The 26,283-nt window shown below is 43.7% G+C and overlaps 1 protein-coding gene across 3 annotated transcripts in view; it reads right to left on the bottom strand.

Annotated features, from left to right (window-relative positions):
* Positions 1–11,729, bottom strand: part of AGPAT4 (1-acylglycerol-3-phosphate O-acyltransferase 4) — an 81,758-nt gene extending 70,029 nt beyond the window's left edge. The window contains exon 1 of one of the 3 annotated variants that reach the window (XM_027454275.3): positions 11,572–11,729. The gene's annotated coding sequence lies outside the window, so the exon portion shown is untranslated. Of the gene's footprint in view, positions 1–10,638; positions 10,661–11,571 lie in introns of those variants that run through there. The other 2 variants (XM_027454276.3, XM_072035885.1) reach the window with 2 other exon arrangements.
* Positions 11,730–26,283: the final 14,554 nt, after the last annotated feature.

Genomic DNA, 26,283 nt, shown 5'->3' with positions numbered 1-26,283 from the left:
AGTTTAATAAATTACACTGATTTCCTTATAGATAATGGCTGAAAATTACAGCAATCTTTTGAAAACAAAAGAGTCAATCAATGCATTTTCTCAGAAGCTATTAAGATCGGAGAGCTGCCAAGCAGCTCTCTTCTATCAAACACCCCTTAAAATGAATTAGGAGAAAACGGCCAGCCAGAGCATCAAAAACAGATAGGAATGTTCTTTAATAACAGTTTTCAGTTGGATATGAAACAAAAGACTCAAACCTCAAATGTCTGTCTAGGGAACAAGTCAACAAGCATCTATTCATGTGACTAAGAGGTCACAGGATCAGGTTAAAAAGCAGACTGCAAGACCATTCACTCCACCTCTCTCTTCTCCTTGTTCCATTCTTCAGCACGATCCACTTTTTTCTACTTAAACTACTCTCAGTGTTTCCTTCTGCTTGGAAAAAAATCAGCAGGAGGACATAGCAAAGACAATACAACATTAGACTAGCGATACCCAAGGTGAACACCACTCTTCTGGCAGAGGCTGCTGACAATAACACTGCGTAGCACGTCGAAGTCTGTAAGACATTTGAGACTACTGCCAGGGATATCTTAAAGACCAGAACTGTATTCTACAGAAAGTATGAGAATGAAGCTAAGAACTATTGCCCACCTTAGCAAAGTTTATGCAGTAAACAGAGTCACTGGAGTACAGAAAGCCACAGGGCATCTATCTGACAGCATCTGGACAAATCTAATACTGTCTATATTTACAACCTGAGGCAGGACAGCAAAGCAAATGGTTATTTTCAGAAAAGCATGTCTCAAGCCTACACAAATTTCTTTGCTCATATCTACTCTATGATAAAGTGCTAATGCTGAAGTTTTAAATGCTCTGCTGCAAATTAAAAAGAAACAAGCATGTGACGATGATGCCCATTCTTGTATTTTCTTCTCTAAACCAAATTCCTGGACAGATGAGCTGTGGTGACCAAGACAATGAGAACAAGCGCAGGTCAGATTACAGCAGTTCCCGTACTGCCTCTAAGTAACTTTCAGCTGCCATCAGAGCAGCACAGCTAGCAGCACTAGCTCATACCAGAGTTCAACTCAACAATGCTTCTGTATTCAGAAAATATTGACAAGGCAGTCAGAGGAAGCCCTTGAGCTCTTCTTTTCCTGCCAGTGGGTGTCAGAAGCCAGCATAAGATAGGCCGCATCCACATGTATATAGGCCTTCAAGGGGTATTTATCTGTACATGTCACCACAAAATAAAGTCCGAAGGAAGAATTATCTATTTGTCTCATGCTTAATCAGGGTTTGAATCACTTCTCCCTTTCCTCCAAAGGTAAGTCCAGAGCATTACCTCCTCAGCAAAGTCACACATTGGGGATGCATTTGATCATACCTTAAGAGTTTCCCTATAGTTAAGGGAACTCCAGGACACTTTTCAGTTTTTCTGCGAAGTCAGGCATTCCTGACTGCATATTTTGCAATACACAGCTACATCTGAGGTGTGTCCATTTGGCTGTTTCAAAGGCTGAAGAATTAATACTATCTACCAGCAAGCCTCAGGATACCCAATTTAGAGACTCGTGATGTATATTGGGCTTATGTGGCAAGGTTTTGGTAGCAGGGGTGGCCTCTGTGAGCAGAGCCCAGCAGCTGCTCCATGTCAGATCAGAGCCAGCTCCAGCCAGCTCCAAAAGGGACCTGCTGCTGGCCAGAGCTGAGCCCATCACCAACGCTGGTTTAGGAGAGCAGATAAAAGAAAGGGAAAAAACCTGCTGCACAACAGCAGCTGGGAGAGAAGAGTGAGAAGCAGCCCTGCAGTCCCCAAGGCCAGCACAGGAGGAGGGCAGGAGGTGCTCCAGGCAGGCAGCAGCAGTTCCCCTGCAGTCTGTGGAGAGGCCCCTGGAGAAGCTGTCCCCCTGCAGCCCATGGGTCCCACATGGAGCAGATCTCCACGCTGCGGCCCATGGCAAGCCCCCGCAGGAGCAGGCCCCGGGCCAGAGCTGCAGCCCGTGGAGAGGAGCCCCCGCAGGAGCAGGGGGTCTGGGGGGAGCTGCTGCTCAGCCGTGGGGGACCCGTGCTGGAGCAGTTTGCTCCTGGGGGATGGATGGACCCTGTGGGACAGAACCATGTGGGAGCAGTGCTTGGAGAGCTGCTGCCTGTGGGCAGCCCCCACAGGCTGTTCGGGAAGGATGGCATCCCGTGGGAGGGACCCCACGGGGAGCAGGGGCAGAGAGGGTCTGTGAGGGAGCCGCAGAGATTAAGCCTCAGGGACTGACCGCAGCCCCCATTCTGCTGTGTGACTTGGAACAGGGTAAAGATTTTTTTTTTAGTTTGCTTTTAGTTTCTCACTGCTCAAGTCTGCTAGTGATAGGCAATAAATTATATTAATCTCTCTCCTCTGAGTCTGGTTTGACTGTGACAGTAGATGCTGAGTGATCTCCGTGTCCTCAACTCAACCCTTGAGCTCTTTCACATCGTATTTTCTCCCCACTGTTCCTTTGAGTAGGGGGAGTGAGTGAGTAGTATAGCAGAGTTTAACCATCAGTGTAAAAACCACCACACCATAAAACTGAATTTTTATTTATTTTCTATTGAGCACAAAGATAATTAGCATAACAGAGTCCAAACAAAAGGAAGAAAAGTAATACAAGAGTTTTTGAAGTGGTTAGAGTACAATAACGCTTTCCCTTCCCCTTTTATATTTTCTTCCTGCTGTGACCTAATGTCAGAGCAAGCCAGCTATGTGAGCCCTTCATGCCTGCCAGGACATGAGTTCCTTAGCCATGCATGCAAACTGCTGGTAAAACACAACATGTTACTGCTGTTTGCCCTGACAGTCTCAGTGCTGGCTGGTCCCTTACCACATGGAAAGGAATTATACAGGGGGTACAGGCAACCAGGGAGAAGCATGCGTACTCTAAAAACAAAAGGAGTGCAAGATGAGGAGCCACTGCCCAAGTTAATTCGAGGAGCAGTTCAATCTTGCTCCTTTTTCCAGGAGCATGAAATATTCAGGGAGGAGGGAGCTGAACAAGGTCACCATAGGGAACTGGGCTTAAACACAAGGCAATACAGAACTCCTGGGGGTGCTGTGTTTAGGGACCACAGGGCCAGCAGAGCTTCATCTTGAAGGAAGCACTTACTTGATGAGGATAAACTCCTTGAAGTTAAGCATTTCTTTTCCTGGCCCCTGCAGAGTTACTCAAAGAACGGGCCTGTGTGAAGCCCAGAAGATCAAACTCACAAAAACTGCAGGAGAAGGCAAGTTGCTTCTTTCCAGCATGTCGGGTGTTGCTCTGCAGTTCTTCCCCACCCAAGTTCCTGCATCTTAATACATTAAAACATACATATTTCTCCAAAGCACAATTATCTGTAATTTGTTTGGGAAAAAATAAAAGGAAGAGCTGCATTAAGATTCTTCAGACCAGAAGGAATCTAACAGAATTGAGCCCCAGGGTTCAGTTCTGGATACCACAGTCCCCACTTCCTCTGTCTCTGGGTCCCTCAATACAAGTCACTTGTGTTGCCAATAAGGGCAATATAAGCACAATTTAGAGATTGAGCAAGAGAGCAGGACTAAACAGCAAACATGGACTTACAAAAAAATATATATATATTGAGAATCTAAGCAGGATGTGAGCTAGACTGTCACACAAATATAGGTGACCTGGACAGTTCCTCAGAAGTAACTGAGGTAAATAACAAACAGACCAGGACAACCAGCTTTATCATGCACTTGTAGCCAATTTAGTATTTGCTCTCAGGTCACTATAGGCAACATTAAGTGCTTACTCAAAGGTAACCAGGCACAGATATTACTGTCATCTGGCACCCTCCACCTCCAAAAGGAAATAAATAAAATAATCAAAACCCTCAAAACACATTTCTAGCAAGATTCTTCAGTGGGTTATCTCGCTTGCTGCTGAAGTACAGGTGGCTTGTCACACAACAGGATATGAATGTCTGTAACAAACCAAATCTTCGTGCATATATATGCTTATACATATGCTTTTGTGTTGCTGATGTAAGAATTTCTGTACTGAACACTCAAAGTACTGTATAAGGTATTCGCACATGTGAGAGAGATCCACGTCTATCTCACTAAGCCACTCAGTGTAGAGTCTATGGGAAATATCTCAATGGTGAGATCTACAACACTGCTCACACGCATGAAAAAAATAAAAATTAAGGAGGCAGGAGGTGCAGTAGAGCAGGGTGTCTGCCACCCATGTCATGGTACTTAGAAAGTCTCAAGGACACACACCACTAAGGCTGATCACCTCTGTGTTGGGTATTTCAGGAATAGATGCAACACAGGAGTAGCTACTGTTCCCCGGTGCTTAGTACAAGAACGTTTCTTTTAGAAGAGCCAGAAGAATAGGGCTGGGAAGGGACGGGGGCAACAGACAAAAGCTCATTCAAGGGCTGGCAAAAAAAACAGGGATGCCTTAAAAAAAAAAAAAGATTTAAAAAAAATGTGCTGGGAGCCCAAACATTCTTTTGATGAGAGATAAGCTTTAAAAAGGAGGCCTCTCCAAGAAGACTCATGTTTTTTCTTGCCAAACACTGATCACTGTCATCTTGTCTTAAAGAGCTGTAAATTACATTGAAAACGAAACAAGGGGTCAACACAAGGTCCGGGAACAGCCTATATGCTCAGCAGACAAAATACTTTCCCCAAATTCATAACAGCTTTAGGCGTGAGGCACTAAGGAAATACTGGTAAAAGGATTAATTTAAACTTCACATATTTAATACTCAAATTCTTACCCACAGTTAGATAAGAACAAAAGTAGAGTACAAAATTATCACTCCCCTAACTTCAGGTCAGCCACAGACAGTTTTCTACACCGCTAACACCCAGTTTTGTGCAGGCAGGGAAGTTTCACATCCACTCAACAAACTTGCTAGTATAAGTAACTCCATTTATATATATGGAAATGGGACCTTTTAGGGATAGGTTTAGAAAACAGTATGGATTTTTGTTAACTCTTCTGGATGAAAGGGGTTGATAAATCCGGGAAAAGCTCCAACCATTCAATGAGCCTGACAAGAGCTGTCTTCCTACCTCCATCTAACACACCAGGAACTAACAAGGCTGTTGCAAAGCTGGACAGTCACGTGGCAAACCCGTGGCAAAGCCAATTCCAGAACTATGACCAGCCCAGTCATTAGGCTCCAGCCTTCAGCACAAAATAGTACTTCTCATACTCCTGTAATTGCCTTCTTGCCAGTGCTCAGGTTTCCCTTCCAGTTTCTGAAAGGCCAGGTATGAACAGAGAGGGAAGTGGCAGCAGGCAGTGTAAGAGGTACAAATGTAGACCAGGGTGTATGTGCTGATCTAATGAACGCTTTCCTTTTATTTCTCTGTTCCTTAAGAAACAGGGGACAAGTATTCAGCAATTTAAGTGGGACTGTATCATAAACTAGGAGGTGTAACTTCAGTACCAAACTGACAGCATTGTGCACACAAGCATACACGTCCACCACTGTTCCTGTTCAAGGAGGAATTAAAGACATTTGCTGACGTTTCAGCTATAACAATCGTAAAATAAAAGCCACCAGCACCGGAAAAAGGATAATTTTATTTCCTTAGTACATTCCCATAAAATGACCTTGTTATATTTTCTGGAATTGCGATCTACATTTAGTAGACCTACATTTTGGGTAGCCTCTTTAAGCCTGTTTCCAGAAGTCTAATTCTTAACCTCTGTGGCTTTGTTGTTTTGTTTACATAAAAAGGCCAGAAAGTACAGCTAATGAACAATAAAGGATTTGTGACAGAAAACTGAATCTTGAAATAAAAATAAAAATGTTGGAGATCACAGATGTAGCAGAACTCACTGAGTGCCACCATCACAGTGGCAGTGCCCCCTGGCCTACAAGGGCCACTTCCACCATCAGCCCATGGGCTCATTGCGGATTTACTGCTGTTCCAAAAACTGGTGTAAGGTCAGTGACAGTGCCTCTCTGGGAGCAGCTGTGGGGCCTGCTGGAGACCCCCCCCCCAATTCCCCTACCTCCCCATGGAGCTGAGCTCGGCTGCAGGCCTGTCGGGTGCCCAGGCCAGGCCACAAACACCCTGCTCATGGCAAGGGTAGGAGGGAACAGCACCAACATCTTGTGTGAGGGATTCAAAAGCCCCCAGTAGGAGTCATGAGGCGCAATTAGCCATGCTGGAAATGAGAAGTGCCATCCACCTGATTACAACTCCAAACGAACTTTTTTTTTTTTTTTTTTAAATCTTCTATGACAGTAGTTTTTGAAGGACTGTCTCCTTCAGCTAAGCCATTTGCATATTTTTAATTAATATGAAACAACATTCATTAATGTCCTCCTTGAATACTGAGAGGATGTTAAACAATATATTCTTTTTTTGTTTAAAAAGACTTATTTTTTTTCCCACCTGCAAGTATTAAATTAATTTGGCTGTATGGCATATGACACTGAAGAGTAAGAAGTACCTGAATTTCTCCATTATGAAAACCACATACCAAGATTAGAAATGGCAATGTATACACAAGATGTAGCCCACACCGAGACGGGAATTCGCAAGAAAATGAACACTTATTCATTACACTTCAAATGCTTCTTTCTGTGGAAAATAATTTAACTGGAGGATGCATGTGGCACGGAAGCTTCCAGATGCCTATTCAAAGAAAACCAACTTCTGCCTCAGGGAAGTAACACTCAATACTTAGAAAAGGATTCATCTTATAGCTGAGGTCTTTTGGGCACGGTCCCAAAAAAAACAAGATCCTGGCTTCAGCAAAAGGCTCAGCTGCTCCCACACACAAAGCAATCACATATTCAGATGCCAGGTAAAAATCCAAACAGTGGTAACTGCTTTACCCGTGCTTCAGCGATCATCTTCCACACCAGTTTTCACTCACCTCTGCTTCAAAGACACCTGCTTCTGAACTGATTTGCTACACTTCGAACCCAGAACACTTTCAGCCTCCTTGTTCCCACCCCCCCCAATCATTCCCCTAACAGACTGATTTAATTTGGGAACTTCAAAGAATAAAAGCCTTTATCACAGACACTGGTTTTATCAAGTCCAATAATAAAAGGAGAAGTTTCATTTTGGACCTGATTCAAATCCCGCTGAAGCCAAAAGAAATCTCTCAACAAGCTTCACTGGCTCTTGTTATTTCGAAAACATTATCCCTCAAAAACAGCTAAATGTGATACAATTAATCAATGTACTTGTATTCTCAGTACCTAAAGCTGCAGCTAGTCAAACCCATCTTAGACTTCCAGCAATATCATTTAAGAGCGCTTCATCCAACAGCATTTACTCCACTGGATGACAAGCATGCAGAGTTCCTAAACACCCTGGTAAGAATCCAGTAGCATTTTTACAACCTTTGTAAGGAAGAAATTAAGTATCTGGTACATCAACATCTACCTAGATTTTCTCTGCACAATTTCAGTTGTCTGAATCCTTTCAAAAGCCTGGCTTTCAGCATTTATCCCAGTAACTTCAAATAAATCTGGGATAGTTTTACAAAGCTTAATTTCAGAATGAAGCTTTTCTCTGTCTCCCTCTCAGGTGAAATGCAGTACTTGCATTTCACACACTCGCAGAGGTCCATGCATAGGCATGTAAAAACTAGACAGCAACACACCAAAGGCTGAATGAATTTGGGAAAAACACTTTCTTTCTTGGTTATCTTACTGCTTGATTATAACCATGTTGCATCCCGGCCACCGTTGGGCAACATGAAAGGACTGTTTCTCTCAATTACTATGGCGCTCTAGATGCTTGTTTTACATTTCTAGGTTGAGAGAAGATAGCGGTATCTCTGCTGCCTACTGTTTGCTGAATTGAAGACTGATATTACTGCATTGTTTGTAACGTAATTTTCACTAGTATCAGATCAAGGGGAAAAAAATGTGTCTATGCAAGCTTCAACACTGTCTAAACATATCCTCAGAACCATAAAATTAACTAAAGCATTGTTAACCCTTGACAGACAACCTGTGACAAAGGGGGAAAACCTCATGAATGATTCAAGTTCAAGAGTAGGCTGCTACACCCAGAGGGCCTCAAACCTTCCAGAAGCGCAAAACAGCATCTGTAGTAATGGTATTTCCCAAAGTACAGAAAAACATGGCAATAAGAGACAAACAACAATGTGTGAAGGAAGATGTAATAAGGGAAAAAGGGGGAGAACCAGGACATTATTTAACTTTCATACAGTAGATCTCATGTGAAATCATATGTAATTTCTACACAGATTTCCCCTAATATTTTCTTTTCCTGTCTTAACGACAGGTCTTTAGTTAGCCATTTTCCTGTTCTCTGACAGGTGAAAGAAGCTTGCATAATCTGCCAACTGAAACTGTGCAGGCAAAGCTTTCTATTCACCTGGATCCTGATGGAGAAACGTGACTGCAATTTGACTTTATGATCACGTAAAAAGCAAATCAGCAGTAATGAAATCCAGAAACAACACTGTATTCTGACAAAGATGTCAGAAATTTTGCAGACATAACACACAATCAGTATACTAGTCTCTGCTTGCAACTCCAAAGCTTCTGGCAAGCAAGCCCTGTCTCAGCAACCTCTACCTCTGATTCCCTTCCAGCCTAGAACTGGTTAATCATCCTTCCCTGTTCCTATTATTTATGCTACAACAGAAACCTCAAGCCAGGTCAGCTCATTTGCAACAAGCAGAAAATGACTTCTGTGTTAAGCTCTTCAAGGCAGACTATAACGAGACAGACAGAAGGGCTGAAGGTGAAAGCAGAGGCGCAGAACTAGGAAGATGAAGTTCAAAACAAAGAGCAGACTGCTATCAGGTGGACAGCTCTGCTCAGTTTCTAATGCTCAGTTCATGTTCCTTTTCAGGAAATCCACTACAGACATTGTCTTTCCCTCACATAATCAAAGAGGGGTCTTTATAGCATCTTTGTCCTTGCCACTGTACACAGTTATTCTTATTTGTTTCCATTTCCTCTTTTTCTGACCTTACCTTGACACTACCACATCTCTACTCTGAGGAACCGGAGGAGGAAAGGGGAAAAAAGGCAAGAAAACGAAATGAGTCAGCAGTTTCTGAGAAGCACAGGAGCATTAGTCAGAGGCGAGCAGGGTAAGCTCATTCACGTCTCGCTGTGACAATTAAGACCACCGAAGAACAGACTGCTGGATGCACTTTCCCAACCCCCTGAAACTGCACAGCTGCGGAAATCCAGCCCCCAGCAGAAGCAAAACACATTTTCAGCTGCCCAGTACCACTGCTGAAATGAAATGAGTGTACAGGTACCGCTCTCCAGTCACCTTCCCAGTCTTCTTACAGACAATCCCATTGCATCCCACTAAGCCAATCAAGCACACCTGAGGAAATAGCTGCCCTGCATAAAGTTCTCTCTAATTAGGGAGGTCCACAGCTTCAAAAGCATTTGCTGACTAGAGCACAAGTAGAGCACACTAAAATGCATTGTTGCTTTCTTGTTCCTCTTCTCCCTTATCAAGAGGTACCAGCAGCAGCAGCAATGCAATTGGTTAGGGAAGCGTTCTTCTACATCAAGCAGCAGATGTCTGACTTATTAAAATTTAAGACCAAATTATTAACACAAGTTCTAAGGGCCGCAGGCACACATGTGCAGCGCAAGAATGCCATTTGCTAACCTCAGCCCAGACATAACGGTGCCTTCCTGGGTTGAAGAGATTTCCATGAGCACTCTTCACAGCCTTCATCCTCCAGCAATAAAATCAGGGTTTAGAAAAGGGAACAAGAAACCACCTCTTTTCAGCAGGGCAGCACACAGCCATAGGGTTCTCACCCACCACCTGCACAAGAACCCTTCTCCTTTATGGTACAGTAAGTACATGCAACTGCAACTGATACACAACCATCGCTCCAGGAAAGCACACTTCCCTCCAGAGAGATGCTGAACACAGCTCCACCGCCTCATGATTTTGTCTGGACAGAGTAAAACAACTGCCCACCAAACTGACATCCACTGGGGCTCAGGATCCACAGGCCATTACTGTACTCTAGGCACAGTGCTGTTTGCTTTTCTGTGACTCTAGGCAAGGACTGACCTCTATGCAGTTTCTTCACTCCGAAATACAACACTTGAAGCTTCTTGTGAAGCACTAACTAAAGCCTCATACCTAAATGCCTACCACCGATACAACCAAACTTTGCTTAAGAGCAATCTTTATCCACCAGCAGCTCACAATGCCTCCTCTGTTCATTGCAGGCATATATTCTGATATCTTCTTCCACGTGAATCCTGGCCCTCTGTCTTCCATAACATGCTGTTAAAGTTTCATTTTTAGATACAGCTTTTTCAGGCACTGTTACGCAGAACATTAATAGGAAAAAGCAAAGCTATGCATTATATTTATACGAATTTCTAAAATGAACCGAACTGTATTTTCATCTATAAGACAGCAGAAAGTAGTTGGAAAAACACAGCGTTAGACCAGGCTCAAACACCTAGAGAAAGTTGCTGGGCAGTAAATGACAGCAAACATTTCCAGCACACCAGCTACCCTAGTGACCGACGTGGTCAGTATTTATACAAAGGCAGTCCTGGCACATTGTACACAAATCCCTGCATGTTTAAAGTAATGCTGTCATTCACGTGAGAAGTGAGCTGAGAGGAAGAAAGCTGCAAACTCCTGCTTACATTGCTCCGCACCCCTACTGCTTCCCTGCTCCAGTAGCTTCAAGTCTGTTGCAACTTGCTCGCAGTGCAAAGTGATTTAAGCACGAGCCAAGGCTATGATCGCCTGGTACAACTTCCTGGGCTGGACGCATCGCTGGTTTTCAAGAAACGCTCTGGGGCTTTTTTAAGACAGAGAGGGCCGGGGAGAGGGAGTTTCTCACCTCCTCCCACCTCTTACCATGGATTTGGGGTTTTCAGGTAGCAGTAAGGTTACTGCCTAACACATATAGCTGCATAAGGAACATCATCCCTATGGCAATACCCGTAACTCTTAGCAATACATGTCAGAGACCAAAACCTGCCTATGACATTGCTCACACAGACTGTCTTTTTTTGGGGGGCTGCCTTTTCAGCAATCAGCCAGCATGCACTTGTTGCAAAAAAAAATAACACACAAAGGGTTATTTCTTAGCTAAACAATGCCCCCTTGGAGTTTTCCCCGCACCGACCGCTGTCAGCCCAAGCACGGCTCACGGCTGCCGGGCTCTCAGCCTCCCTCGGGAGAGGCCGGCACGGAGGCGAGCAGCGGCGGGGCCGCCCCGCTCCGCCACCCTGCCCACGGCCCGGCTCCTGGCTACCTGTGACCGCCACCGGCCACGCTCTCCTCCTCCTCTTCCACCTCCTCGTCCTCCTCCCCCGGCTGCTCGCAGCGCGGAGCCCCGGGGCGGGGGGGCGCGGGGCGACCCCCGGCGGAGCAAATGGCGGCCGGGGGGGGGGGGGATGAAGCGGGTGGGTCTTGGCCGCCGCCCGGCGCGCCCCGCACGCCCGCTGGTTTGGAGGAGGGGGCGACTCGGTTGGCTGTTTATTATTATTATTATCAATTTTTGGTTTTTCTCCAAACCGGCTCGACCGCACCTGAGGAGCCCTCCGGCCAGCCAGGGGAAGAGCACGTACCTGGCGCTGCTGAGCCTTGGCATGTGTGCCGCGCTGGGGGGCCGGGGCGGGAGCCGCTCCGAGCCGCTCCGAGCCGTGCCGAGCCTCCCCGCCCCGAGTGCCACTACTTTGCCCGCGCCGGGAGGCGGCCGGCTCGGGCGGGGCCGCCAGGCTCCACCCGCCGGGCGGCTCCGGGTGCCCCTCGCCTTCCCTCCCTGCCTCCCTCCCCTCCCCTCCCCTCCCCGCCGCCATGTCACTTCCTCCCGGGGCGACCCGCCGGGGGGACCGCTCCCCGCGCCCCGCTCCCCGCTCCCCCTGTGCGTGCCCCGCTGCGGGGAGGCACCGTGAGGGGGAGGCGGGCGGCAGCCATCCCGGCCCCGCTGCTCGCGGCTCGTTGCCAGGCGGCTCTCCCGAGGGGAGGACTGCCAGAGGCCGGGCTGTTCGGCACCCGGGGCATCGAGAGGGGAGCCTGCCGCGGATGGCATCTGGTGGAAGGCAGCGTTGCCGGCGCTGCGGGTCGGGCACTCACATCAGGGCTGGAGAGCTCTGGGGGAAACTGGGCTGAGCTGTCATGTCCCTGCTCCGTAACAGCCATGTGGCATCGCTGCTCACCCTTAACGTAGATTTATGTATTTTAAGTGCATAAAGCAAACACCGAACCACAGAAGTTATGCTATGGAAGAAGAAATAGGATATAAGCAAGGCTTCCTAGGCTAGTCACAGGAGCACATTCACTGTGGTATAATAGAGAAGCATCCTGACTGAAACGCCCCACGTGGGAAGCACAGGACGTGAGGAGTCACAGGCAGCAGCGAGAGCAAGGCTGCTGCACAAGGGAGGACAGGCCTGGAGCTGGGACTGACCACGGCACAGGCACTAACCTCACCAGCCTGAGCACAGCACAGGGAGCAGGGCCCAGTGATGAGCACAGCAACATAAAGCAGTAAGCCCGGTGTGGAGCTTGCTCATGCAGTCTGCTTAGGAGATAGGCTGCACCGAGGATCCATCCAGAAAACAAGGCCAGAGACAGAGCTGACAGCACAGCCACCTGCTGCAATAGCTCAAGCAGGGGCTGAACATCCAGACCTGAGCTTAAACACAGTCCTGATCCATGGGCAGTGTGCAGGTCCCTGGTGAAGCTGGTCAGGGCATTAAGACCTGGTGGTGCCCTCAGGGCCCTGCCAGATTCGTGCTGTTGGGGTGGGTGAACATGTACTCTTCAAAGAGACTGAGATTTAGCACCCTCTGTCCCATCTAGTCATGAAGGATTGAATCCAGCTCACTGATGTCCTCAGGCTGGTGGTCTGAAGGGAGGTTGGTGAGGAGTGTTTCTGCAGCCATACTTTAAAAGACTGATCCTGTGGGTACATTTTTAAAAGGGACACTTCCAGGCAGGGGGAGCAAACTGTAATCCCTCAGTGAGGTACTCAGTAACACCTGCTACTAGCTAGTTTAAGCAGCTTTGTGGGCTACACCTACAGATTTTTTGGATCTTAGCCAAAGGTCCATAGGCATCTCACTAAGGGTCTCTGAGAGACACGTATTCAACAGTCAGGCACCCAGTGCTGAGTGTGGTAGTACGTGAACATCTTTTCTGATCTGGCCTTGAGACCAAACTCTCCGTAGCTGATTATTTGTATGTTCCTCATTTTCTGGAAAATAATAACAAAAATCTGTCTTCTTGTTTTCATTAGTATTAAGCTACAGCTGGATGTAGCGGGATTTGTGGACGCTTTACACCTGAGAAAAATCTCCAGTGGGTACATAAATCCTAGTTTTGATGCACTGCATCTGTTTATCAAAAGTCTGTCCAGGAAAATGGAAATAATAAAAACCTTTTATTTAAATTAGGGTTTTAAAAGTAAATACATAAGTCTTATCAAGCCGTTAGATTCCATGGTAATTACTGAGGCTGAAAAGCCCATCGCAAAAAAATGTCTCTGTAATTAAAAGCAAGTTTTGTCATGTCCTCTCTGTGTATTTTTAAGGGCTATGAACATGGACAGTAGAAAGGAATCAGTTGAACTTTCTCTTTCCTTAAGCTGTACCTCCAGAGCACTGAATAATGTATATTAAGATTTGTACAGTTAATTAAAAATCCCACCATATGGCCAAGGGCAGATAAATTAAGTTTCATCAAGTCTCAGTTTTGGCATTTCGTTCTTCTTAGTGCTTGAGTTTGCACCCTCACTGAAGCTCTTTCTTTGTTGCTCATGGGCTTATTTACATTGGGCACGTCTCAAGAGTAGCATCAGGAATTTACACCAGTCACAACTCTCTGCTGCAACCCCATGTCTCACTGTGCATGAAATGGGCAACTTTCAACTAGTTTCTGTGGATGAAATAAAAAAAAAAAAAAAAAAAAAAAGCAAACAAGCCCTCCTGCTGGGCTAGGTGTGCACTCAAATCAGTAAGGTACCAGGTATGTCTTATGTGGTTCAAGCTATGGCAGCCTGGTGGAAAAAGTATCACTCACAGAGTTGAAGCTGCTAGACTGCTGGGGTGTGTGCTGTATTGGGATGTGTGGTGATACACTACCATGTGCAGCTGGACACAAGAAGACCGGTTTGCTACTGCTGCACGTCTTATTATTAGATTCTCTGATGTCTTATACGGTGCGTGTTATAAATGACACATTTCCTGAATTTAAAACATTTGTAATGTTCCTCTTCTATGCAGGCTGAGTGTAATAAAGGCTTTACTGCCAGCTATCCCTGCGTGCAGGCAATAACAGGAAGTCTTTCCTGTACTTGGCTTATCTGTCTTTATGAAATCTGTGGGAAAGTAGTTGTTTCTGAGATCTCTGCTTCTTTTTGGGGCTTGATTAAAATCAGCTAACACGTTCCAGAATTTGTAAGGATTGATGCATACAGCCCTGCTGATTTTCTTTTTTCCTTTAAGAAACCAGACAAAAATACATGCGCATAGGTTAATATATGCTAACAGTTTATTTAAGTATTGAAAACAAAAATAAAAAGTACTGATATAATGCACAGTTGTAATGTAAAAGTCCTAACACAGATGCAGGTGTATCAATATAAATATGCCAATGTGGGATGGCAGTGAAAATCGCACAGTTCCAGCCCAAGTAACTAGATTTACTGGGCAAGATTTTCTACCTCAGCTATACAGTAGATCCTCTGCCTTCACAGGAAAACAAAACAAAAACAAACACAAAAACTCACTTCCTTACACAGAAGCTGCACAGTACCCGTAAATGGAAATCCTGATAAAACTAAATCCTGAGCCACAATTAAGTTTAGAATAGATTCATTCCTTAATTGAATATGCATTAGCAAGAGAGCCGTGTTAGATGCATTACAAAAATTTTAGCTCCATACTGTCAAACTTGACCCTGTGCAAAGGCTAGTACATGGAGAAAGACTACTGGCAGAGCTGTGAAAAAAAGGAGTCAATCATTTTAAATCAATACCATTCCGCTAACAAATACCAAGGATCATATCATATGAAAAGTTTTCAGAATTATCCTTTACAAAATTAGATTTGATATTTTCCCAGCTACTGACATCCACAAAATAAGCACTCCTCACACACACGCAAGTAGACTTTCCATGACTGTTTTAAGCACCCATTATGACGCTACCTATAAGGAGAGGAAGGACCTTTGTTTCTTTCTCCACACACATCTAATATGAAATACTATAGATTTTTTTACACTCTTTCTTAAAGATGACTTCTGTGTGGACCACTTCAGGCCCAAAACTGTTGGCTCAGATGACTGGCTTTAGAGTATCTTTAGAGTATCTGTGTACGCAAATGAAAGAGCAGAATTTTTTCAGACAGTCTGCAAAACTACATGCACAGGAGGTGAACTTAAATCTTAGGCAGAAAAGTACAAATATCCCAAATCCATTAGTGTAAGAACTGAAGTCAAACATACACAGCAGGGTGGTGTTGCCAACTAAATGGCAAGCTCTGCCTGGAGAGCAAGGCTGCCATTTTCTCTGCCAAGGCACGGTACAGACTGTTTTACTAACATTGATCTTGATTGATTTTATTTGTATTACAATATAAACTTATAATGATGGTTCACGCTGTACACACACACACACATAAACACCACTGTGGCAAGAGGAAATCTTGCAGGCCTGTTCAAACATGGTTCAGAGAGTAACAAAAGTGTGAGGGCTTCAATGGCACCTTGGACATGCAGAGATGCCAACATCTCCTACTGTCATGGTCACGGGTATGGGGCGTGTGTGTGAAATTTGTCTAAGATCTTGAAGGAAAGATCACTTTGGAGCTGCAAAGTAAATGATGTTTAGTGGGTACTCAGGAAACCACCACTCTTCCAGAAGCAGACAGAAGAAACAGTGTAGAATAAAATCCTAGTCTGTATGGCTTGGAAGCTGGAGTCGCTCCGACTGTAATAACAAATGCTGCTTATGTACAACACTGTTTACATCAAGTTTACCAGGGAAGAGGCAGGCTGGCTGCTCTCCAGGTCTTCAAGGGCAGTACCTAATCTGCATACATAGCTACACAGGCTTTAACAATCAGAAACAAATCCACACGGCCATTTTTTTTTTTTTTTTTTGCTTGTACATTTCCGTACCTAAAAGAGGAAATTATTTCAGTGAAATAATTCCATAATAATTTTAATTGAAATAATAGCTGAAGACAAGGCTACTTTATATTTCAATAGTGTGTAGAGATGGGCTGTGTGAGACTGCCACTTGAAACTTTTGCACACTTACAGAAAAGGACAATCCCTGCAATCAGTAGATGCTGCTTGATCTAGTTTGTAGTGAACTCTGTAGCAGTGTCCTCTATCTGTGGATGGCTGCATGCTCACCCTGCCCATAAAAACAGAAGCTGTAAGCCACTTAAAGAATTCGTCTTCGTTCTGCCAAGGAGCAATGCTAGCTCTATTGCCAAATTTAAACTGAAGCTAGCATTTGATTATCTCTTTGTCATCCAAGTACACAGAAGTGGAAAGGTCGTTAAAAAAAAAAAAAAATCTTTTAACAAGTGGCAGGCAGAATACTAATCCTTACGTGATGCTCACTGACTAACATGCCCACAGCAGTGCCTCTCACCGACCCTGCACCATGTTTGCCATAGTGGAAGTACAGGGCACGACACAACTCTTGTCTTGATCAGCTGTTGCAGTCTCTATCCAATGTTTTCTTATCGTGCTACCTTTCTAAAGATTGCCCTATCTGAAGGGAACATCAAGGAGCTCTATAGTTCCCAAAGAAAATTGTGGGTTAAACCCTAGTTAGGTGGCAGGAAATATCCACTGTGCAGCAGTCTTTACCTGAGTGGTGTGTATATATATATACACACATGTGTATATATATATACACACCACTCAGGTATGTATATATACATATATATATATATTATTTCTGTGCAGTTGGATGTATTTGAAGAACTGATTTCTGCCAAATTTTATTCTGCATAACTTAATGGAACTCAGTAATTATTCATAAAACCCCCACACTTTAGAGACAGTCTGAGAAGAATGGTTATTGAAGATTTGAGGACTAAATTTAGTGGTGCACCTTATAAACTAAGGTACTGAGTGAGAGCAAAGCTGACCCCTGAAAAATGGAGATAACTGACATTCAGTGCTGTTGATTTTTTTTTTTTAAATGAGCCAGTGGTTGAGGAAATAGACTTTTATATAAAAAGACATTAGCTAAAAGCTAAATGGGTAAAAGCTGAATGCTTACAGTTCTTGTAAATGTCTGTTATGCACATTAAGGAATGAAAAAAGTGGGGACAAGATCTTTGATACCAAACTGCAGAAACAGATTGCAAAAGAAATGCAGAGACAAACAGCATTAGAAGCCCAGGGTTAGAGAAAAGGGGGTAAAAGACTCTGAAAAGGTTTTGTATTGATTTTGCTTCAGACTGCCAAATACCTGTGATACCTTTGAAAAAATATAGCATGCTATACACTTAGACTGCCTTATCCTGCTAAATGCAGCAAATCTGTGTGTCTTGTGTGACATGTATATGGGGCACTACTTTCCCTCTATTTTCCTCCAGTTAATCTTTCTACCCCTCTGAAGCTGTGGTTTTTGGAACTTACACATTTCCAGTGTCACATCAGGAGACAAGTCTCCTACCTCGACACTTTAGTCCTTTGTTTTTTATGATTTGGCCTGATTTTGCTCTCAGCAGCATTTCATTGATTTCAGCAGACACGCACACTGTGACACACTCCTGAGCTGAATCTTGCATAAGGATGCTGTAAGAAAAATACTAAGTTATAGAGAAAAGGTACATAGTTCTTGAATACAAAATGCTTAAAGGAGCATGGAAAACATTAAAAAAAAAAATAATTGTTTTTACATAATATAACTGGAAATCTCAGTAAGGCATCTGATTACCCCTTGGCAAGAATCACTCCAAACAAAACAGAGCCAGGAAATGGAAAGCAGGCTGGACACCTGTGAGAAAAATGAAAGAGTAGTTCTCAGGAGCCCTGGCCTAATAGTGCTAGGGCTATTTAAGACACCACGGTGCTCTTCAGACAGGCTGTAAGGACAAGAAAACACTATTGAAAGAGTGATGCTATACTTTCTGAAGCTGAATTGGCTCAATGTGGAAGTTTTCTGGGTGCCTTGCTGGCATCTACTAATCATGTACCTTTGAATCCTTAGCTGTAAAACTTTACGGGTTTGGTTCCTATTCCATACCATGCCGTGCTGGCCTGCAGCCTGTGCACAGGGCAAAGCTTAAAACTACTTGCCAGGGATGTAAGAAAGGCATGTAATGTAGGGATAGGATACTTTTGTACAGGGGCAAACTGATAGCACAACTTGTCCCCTTCCAAGACACTGCCAGCCAGTGGCAGAGCCTCTCCACGACCACTGCAAGAGCAAAAAGATCATGCTATTTGTATGAGTTTGCTTTGGCCTTCAACTGCCCCTGTGTGCTGTCTGAATTTTTGTCTGTCTCGGTGTTAAGTGTGGCCTCCAGCACAAACCACAGAGATGCCCCAGCACTGCTGCAGAATAAGGCCCCTGATTCTCCATGTGCACTAAAATCAGCCCTTCTGCTGTTGTTTCATAGCACAAAATGCTCCCCCACGGATCTTCCTCCCCTCAGTTCTTTGACTGTGAAAAGCTCAGGGTCTGTGGATAGCTCGGGACGTGCCAACAGGGTGTGGAGCTAGTCAGCAGGCCGAATCCAGCATGGGGTGGTGGTGAATTAAAGGCTGTTTATTCAGATGATTCCTTTGTGGTCTACATGAAATTGCACTTGTGAATTTGCAATCGCAATCCACTTCCTCTGGAAAAATCACTGCAATTGATAGTAATTAGCAACCTCTTACAAAGCTCTGGCAGGCTGTCCTGAAACCAATCCTCAAGTTCTCTGGGCATGGCACTGCCTGAGGCAGCTGGTCCCTTGTCACCATTTAATACATTCCTCAGGCCTGAGACAAAGGCCCCACTCCAAATACCTGTCCAGTGGGAAACTGTGCTAAGTGACCTGATGGCTAAATGCCCAAATGGCTCAGCCAGAAATCGGGCAATTCTCCCACTCGGCCTGGAGGCACAAACCTCTGGGAGATGGCCATCTAAGCCCAGCCTTCCTGCTGGCTGGTAGCAGTACTAAGGCAGTACCTTTGAATAGTTGCTGAGCCAGACCTCACGAGAGGTTTGCCTGCTTCACAGATGGGACTCAAACACCCATGACCTTATGTCAGACGGGTCTCACAACCGCAAGTTTAGATAATCCCTCCTGGAAATCATTACATGTGGTCCGCAGAGTGGACTGTTTTCTGGGAAATACTGACTCTAACCCAGTATTGGAATTTGACTAAGTACAAGCTTTTGTTAGAAGAAGGAATAAAAAGGTCTTTAAAAACATCAACAAAGTGGTTTTATAGAAAGTACAGAAGGAAATACAAAGTGCCAAAGCTGAATGCAGCATGTCAGATACTTTTCCTATGCCATATTCAGAACTGATTGGGCCAAAGGACATGGGTTGCTGCTAAAACACACCTCTTACGCTGTAGGCTATCCTCAATGTAATCCTACTACCAGTGTCATTTACCACATGAGTTCAGGTACCTACAGCCTCAAGTCACCGAACGTTAGCAAAAGGCTTTTTGTGCACACATGGCCTGGTGAGCCTATTTCCTGGAAATGCCAGCTCAGACCCAGCCCTTTGGTGCAGCAACAGGTTTAACACAACTGTTTTCAAAGCGATTTCACACTGACTTATTCATATTCTCCATTCCACTAGCAACGTTATTAACCCTATAACCTGCCCTTTCCCCCTCAGTCTGAATAACACAGCCAATGTCATTTCCTACCCACCAACCACCAGCAGATGACTAAGAGTCACCAATCCAGGAAACTGAGAGCTCTGGGATCTGTTACCTGGCAATTGAAGCACAAAACAGTCTACATAAACACCCCGAGTGTATGGCTTTTCACACTTTCTTTGAACCACTGGTGTCCTAAGTCTTATCATTACCATCAACACAGCCTGCTGCCTTCAAGGCACAGTAGCCATAACGGTAGCATGAATCAGAATTAGCTACGCTAACTGCAGTAAATCGACAGCACTGAGCAATCCCATTTCATTAATATCAGCATCTCATCACCAGTTGCTCCTTGGAGACAGATGGCTGCAGCTGACTCCCAAAGCTTTGCTTTCTCTTCCCACCCACAATGAGTTGAAGCATTTGAGACATCAGTGACCGAGTAGTCTGAGTTTGTTTGTACACTGAAAATGTCCTCTTCTGTCCTGTTGCCGTCTTTTCCCATCTACTTTTCTTAATAAGGGTAAAAATAAATAAATAAATAAATAAATAAATAAATAAATAGATAGATAGATAAATAAATAAATAAATAAATAAAGGTGTTTTCAACTTTCAGCACAAATAAAAGAATTCCTAAACCCATGGCTGAAAAATCTTCTTCTTAACAAGAGCACCATTAAATGATCTGCATTGGCCACTATGATACTGGCATGACAACTAAAAAAATAAATGGTGGAGGGAAATCTTTCTACCTGGTGAGTAGAAAATGTATTTTTTTTTCCCTGTCTTAATTCAAATACCATACTTAGGCAAAGAAATGCACATAGAAAATAAATCCTCTGCATTGTAAAACAACTGCAGCCCTAGTTGGACCCTGCATCCTGCACTGAGTTGTGCTACAGGAACCTCCCCAAAATCCATTTGAAATTAGTTAATCTCCTGTGAAGACAAGGGGATATGCCAGCACTCCGTTTTGTGCAGGGTAAGTGTCTTATAGCCAGTCACATACATACCAAGACATACGGAGTTTCAAACAGCAGAGCACTGCATATGCAGGGACCTCCATGGTGTGGAAACAAGTGAGTTTTGCACAACCCTTCTGTAAAGGCTTATGCCAAGAGCAGTATGCTTTATCCAACAGCCAAAAGAGGTTCCTGGGCTTCTGTGCTGAATCACTGTACATCACAGCTGGAGGGGTCCAACATCCTCCATAGGATTTTGTGGATTTTTCCATCAAGTTCCAGTTCTTCTCTTAGTGGAACAGGACCTTGTGAGAGTCTGATGCACCCCCAAGATGCATCCAGCTTGCTCCAGACTGCTGCTCTGTACACTACACTAGGGCTCACAACAGTGGATGGAGGGAGGAAATACCAGCCACTTGGGCTGCACCATGAACAGTCTTCTTTTGCTGTAACTCTGGGCAATACGAGGCACAATGCGGCTTTGTAGGAACGGCTAATATATTATTAATGCTCCACAGCTAAATGGTGGAAAGCAGTGACAGGCCTGGGCAACAGAAGTTGTTTAATTTTGTAAACTGTATTTTATTATAAATGTGTTCAGAAATCTAAAAAGCCATTTCTGAACTAAGAAATGAAGACAAACAGATAACATGCATTTTCCCACCAAAAAAAAAAAAAAAGTAGCTCTTGAGAACCTTCTTTAGAAAAAAAAATTTCACTTAAAGCAATTCTAGTTAATTCTTTTTTCTTCTTCTTCTTTCAGTTTCTCATATCCTAAAATTGTGCCTAGAAACTGGTTATTAAGACTGTATTTTTGGAAGCATGGCCATCCGTACTTTTAAAGTAATTTAGAGCAAATTACTTTATATTAGATGTTAGCAGCAAACGGGAGCCAGCACAGCACAGTAATGGCAGAGGGAGTGGGTTAGTAGAGAGCAAATGCTCATGAGGGAAAATACAGAAGGGAAAAACTTCCTTGACTTCAAACATTGGCACTAATGATCACCTCACACTACAGTGTCTAGCACTCAAGCTGATAAAAATAGAGTTATTAAGAAGATCCTTAAGTGTTTATGGACCAGTTGATTGCATCGTCTTAATTAGGCATGAGTTGAATTCCTTAACGTTGCATTCAGCCCACTACCTGAGTGACTGCAAATCACTTTGGGGAAGGTCGTGGCTGCTCTGCTTGAGGGTGATGTGAGGGCAGGCGTCGATGGGTCGGACCTGCAGCTCTACGGGGAAGAAGATGCACCCTGTCCTGACATGCACCTGGTCAGTACAGCGTACAGGAAACCTTGCCTTCTGCTAGCTAAACATTTACCAGGGCATGAACTATGAACTACGAACAATTTTGGGGTTAGCTGCTGTAAACCTGACAGCTCCATGGATTTCCAAAGCACCAGGTACTGATTTATACCAGAGGAGACTGTGGACCCTTGACTGTACTCTACCAACTTAATTAAGGGTCTTTTTATCAGACAGACTCAGGAAAACCTTGCAGGGACACTTTCAGATGTTATTGGTCTCCTGGCTATCTCTCCTGCCCTCTTGGGTTTGCAGATCCTCTAGGAGAGGCAGGAACAACATGTGTCTGTGTCTTAACTGCCCCAAAGCATAGCACAAGGTTTCAACAAAATCACCCCAGAGGCAAACTGTTCAGTGCTCACTGCTCTTGGGGATGAAGTGAGTAACAGAAGAAGGGCAGGGTGCATGGACAGGCATGGTAGTGTCTTCAGCCACCTCAGAAATATTCCTTAGAGCATGTTGGCCAGTGTCCTCACTGCAATCAGACCTGCACAGAGAGGTAAGGTAGACACAGTGACTGCTTCCCATCCACTCTCCTGAAGAGGGAAGGAGTAAAAAGAGGCAACAGAACTTGAAATGACTCTGAATAGCAAGTAGTGCTTACAGCACGAGATGACACAATTCCTAGGGCTAGTAAGTGCTTTGATACACTGCTTCAGTTGACATTCATATGCTACACACAAACAGTAAAAGGTACAGTATAAGGTCAAATAAAGATGCAAATGCCAGAATGAAAGCAGCCTGTGCAAACTTAATGCCTTCTTATATGGTTACTTCTCTTAGGTTACTTACATGTTTCCAAGGTTTCAGTTTCTATGGCCAGCCCCTTCCCTTTTTCAGAGTACAGCACAAGCAGGCCTCATTTACTGAGAAATTATTCAAAATTGGCTTTTCTTCAGTGTGTGGCAACAACACAATCTGCATGGTGTTTAAACCCTCGTGGGCACTTTAATGGTACTGGCTCTTTCAGTATCCACATTTATTTTCACAGCTCATCTGCAAAGTGAAGCCAAGAGCATGAATCAGATTCTACCACCCTTACTCTAGTCAGTGAGTAGCTTCCTTCATGATTGCTGGTGCTGCTCTTCAGAAAAAGGGAAGAAAATTCGGGGCCCTTTTAGAGCTGGTGTGTTTGTGCACCTCCTCCAAATGGCCTCCGTGCACCAGAAAGGTATGTGGGCAGGTGATACTCATCATCTGTGATGAGTTGTGTTCTCATCAGAGAAATATAAATTAACTTAACTACAAGTTCATACAAAGAATCTGAATTGTCAGCTAGAGAAGGATGTGTCATTAAATCCAGATTTTGCACATGGAGTTTTCCCATTACCTTATGTACAGTTTCTAGTCACATAAGTCCTCATACACAGCCTCTTTCAGTAATGATGCAAGGCACTCTCGGCCAGCAGAGATTGAAGTGTGCAGACATAGCCTGAAAACAGAGACAGAGGAAAGAGGATGAAATTGTCATTATCATCCTACTTAACAACTTCCTCTGTACTACAAAACAGGACATCTGATAACCCAGCCATTTACGTGTACAGGGTGAAAACACTGTCATTTAGATATAGTAGCTATTATTGTTAACAATGAAAGCTGTGGAGTCAGGATGTAAGAGACAGTAACACCGAAAGGAAAGAGCATGCCTAACGCTCACCTTCAGAGCAAAACTCTTCCAATTATAAATAACCCAAGAAAATTTATTTTTCAAATTGAAATTTCCTATCAGTGCTTGCACTTTGAGAAAAAAAATCTTGGAAGAATTATAAGGTGCTTGCTTTGTTTGTTTGCTTAAGATAATAAGAAGTAAAAACTGAAACAAAACCACCCATTAGGGTTGTTTTCTTTTTCTCCTACTAAATGAGTAATGTTGAATAATATTTGGAGCAACTGTTGCTCCGCAGAAGCTTACTACAGAAGGAGATATTTGTCACAGAGGAATTCTGCCAGAGTTCTGCAAGAACATGCTAATGGGTTTTGCTCTGGGCCAGACATGTAGCCAGAGGCCAGGGATGATGTATATCACAGTGGTTCTGACTTCCCATGTTGGCTAACGTATTCATAGCAAACTGAATTTATCGATGCAAAGACTACTTTTGAATGAGTCCTGTTCAAAGTGTTGGTGGTAGGCTTATGGTATCACTGTTTCTGAAGTCTGCAATGCAAAAGTTCATGGTGTCTGTAATTGGGAAGTAATGATGGCATAAGGTTGTGTATTAAAAGCTTGTTTTTCCTTTCTTAGTGGGAAATGAATGAACATGAATGAACTGCACAGGCTTTATAGCTACATGAGAACATTTATTAAGTTTTCTCTCAGAGTATGAAATTCTCAGGGTCTCCAGAAACATTAAGGCTTATTTTGGAGAAATGGTGTCTGATGAGGCATGGCTCTCTGCAGAGCGGAAGCCCTAAGGCCACTTACCCAGTGGTGCTGACATCTGCTGCTGGGTTTTCCACTAAGCAGTTTCCTAAATTGTTATGTGTGTATTTGAAACCCACATTAAATATGCCTGTATTTTCTGTCCATGAAGTATTCATTTTTGTTCTCTTATGAAAAAAAATCCTGTAAGAAGCTTGAGATTTTTTTTTTTAATTTTATTTATTACAGAAAGAAATGACAGCTCTCTAGATGCTGTAGAGTAGTACATGTTCCAAGACATATATATAGGAGATAAAACCAAAAGTGCTGTGTGGGATAGCTTCTTAATATTCTACTGAATGTCCCTAGAATGCAATTTATTTAGTTGCTATTAGGTAGTAGTTCTAGGGAAAATATTCAAAATATGCTTTAGTGGCAGAGAGACAAAATCACATTTAAGCTTCAGGTTTCTTAGATTCTGCAATAAAGAGTGAAATTAGCTCTTTAAAAATGTGTGTCCCATTTGTATTTAAAAAAGTTATTATCTAGGAATATAGTTTATATTCTGCCAATCACCATAGTACATTACTTCAATAAAAAAAGAAGCAAAAAGTGTTTTTAAAAATCCCCATGAACGAAGTGGGAGAATATAAGGATGTGATTATCTAGCATTATCTTAAACACTGGCACTTACTAATAAACAGATATTATAATCCCCTCTGGAAAATTCTTGCAATTCCTTCCTTGCCAACAAATACGGTCCAGCATGGAACGTGGCAGACTGAAGACCAAGATCGCTGAAAACCATCTCCATGTCTTCCTCCTCTCACCTTTTCTCTGGGTGCTACATGCTTGGAAGCTGTATGAAGCGAGGACGTTGGTCCCATGATCTGTACAGCATCAGGCTACTGCAACAGAAACAAATTGGGCTGCAATCGGCTGTGATAAATGCCCTCTATTAGCGACATGGGAGTTGTGCTGCCTGTGTCCTAGTGATCTTTAAATAGTAGCCGAAAGCAGGCTGCCTGCAGCTGATGCCATCCCACCAGTGTGAGATATTTAACTGAGATACCCGAGCTGGGAGTGCGGTTGCTCCAAACTTCATTAGCAGTCAGGGGAGACACAGGGAGACATGTGGTGAAACTGAATCAGATCATTTTGGCAATTTTCATCACTGATGTATTTTAATTAAGTATTTTAATTAACACCAACCTCATTCTCCCCATTAGTTGGTAAAAACAACACCCCCATGACAACACAGAGTAATGCCCAGCTTTTGAGTTGGAATCCTACAAACTTCATGCTGCCTGTAAAAGCCCCAAAAGAGAGAGCAGGGAGAAGCAAATCCATTTATCACAGCTACCTATCCAAATGTATCCAATTCTTCTTCCCTTAAGTTAATAGGGAACTTCTGGTCTCAATTTAAAGTGGGAATTAAGACTGAAGACTGGATGCTTAATGTTTTGTGTAGCCATCATTTAACGACAAAACAAGGCTGTTTAGCCTCCTTTGCTTCATCTCTCTGACTTTTCTCTGAATCTCTGTATTCCCCAATAGTTTGGATGAGAATTTAATGTAGCTACCTAGTTTTTCGTTTGTTTGTTTGCTTTTTTTTTTTTTTTTTTTTTTTTTTTTCCTAGCTTCCTTGTCTGAATCTGTTTGTGCAGCTGTCAGTCCTCCTGCAGAAGCTCTTCAATGTTAGCCAATTTCAACCAGGTTTGACCACGACAAAAAGATCCTGAAGATGCTACATTTATAAAAAACAGACTGCCAGTCAGGCAGAAACCCTGTTCATAGCCCTACTGAGGAAAAACCTTCATCGTTAGATCAATCCTTGTTAGGCACTGGAGCACCTG

This window comes from Anas platyrhynchos, chromosome 3 (genome assembly GCF_047663525.1).
Source record: "Anas platyrhynchos isolate ZD024472 breed Pekin duck chromosome 3, IASCAAS_PekinDuck_T2T, whole genome shotgun sequence".
Taxonomy (NCBI): Eukaryota; Metazoa; Chordata; class Aves; order Anseriformes; family Anatidae; genus Anas; species Anas platyrhynchos.
This window is presented reverse-complemented; position numbering and strand designations above follow the sequence as displayed.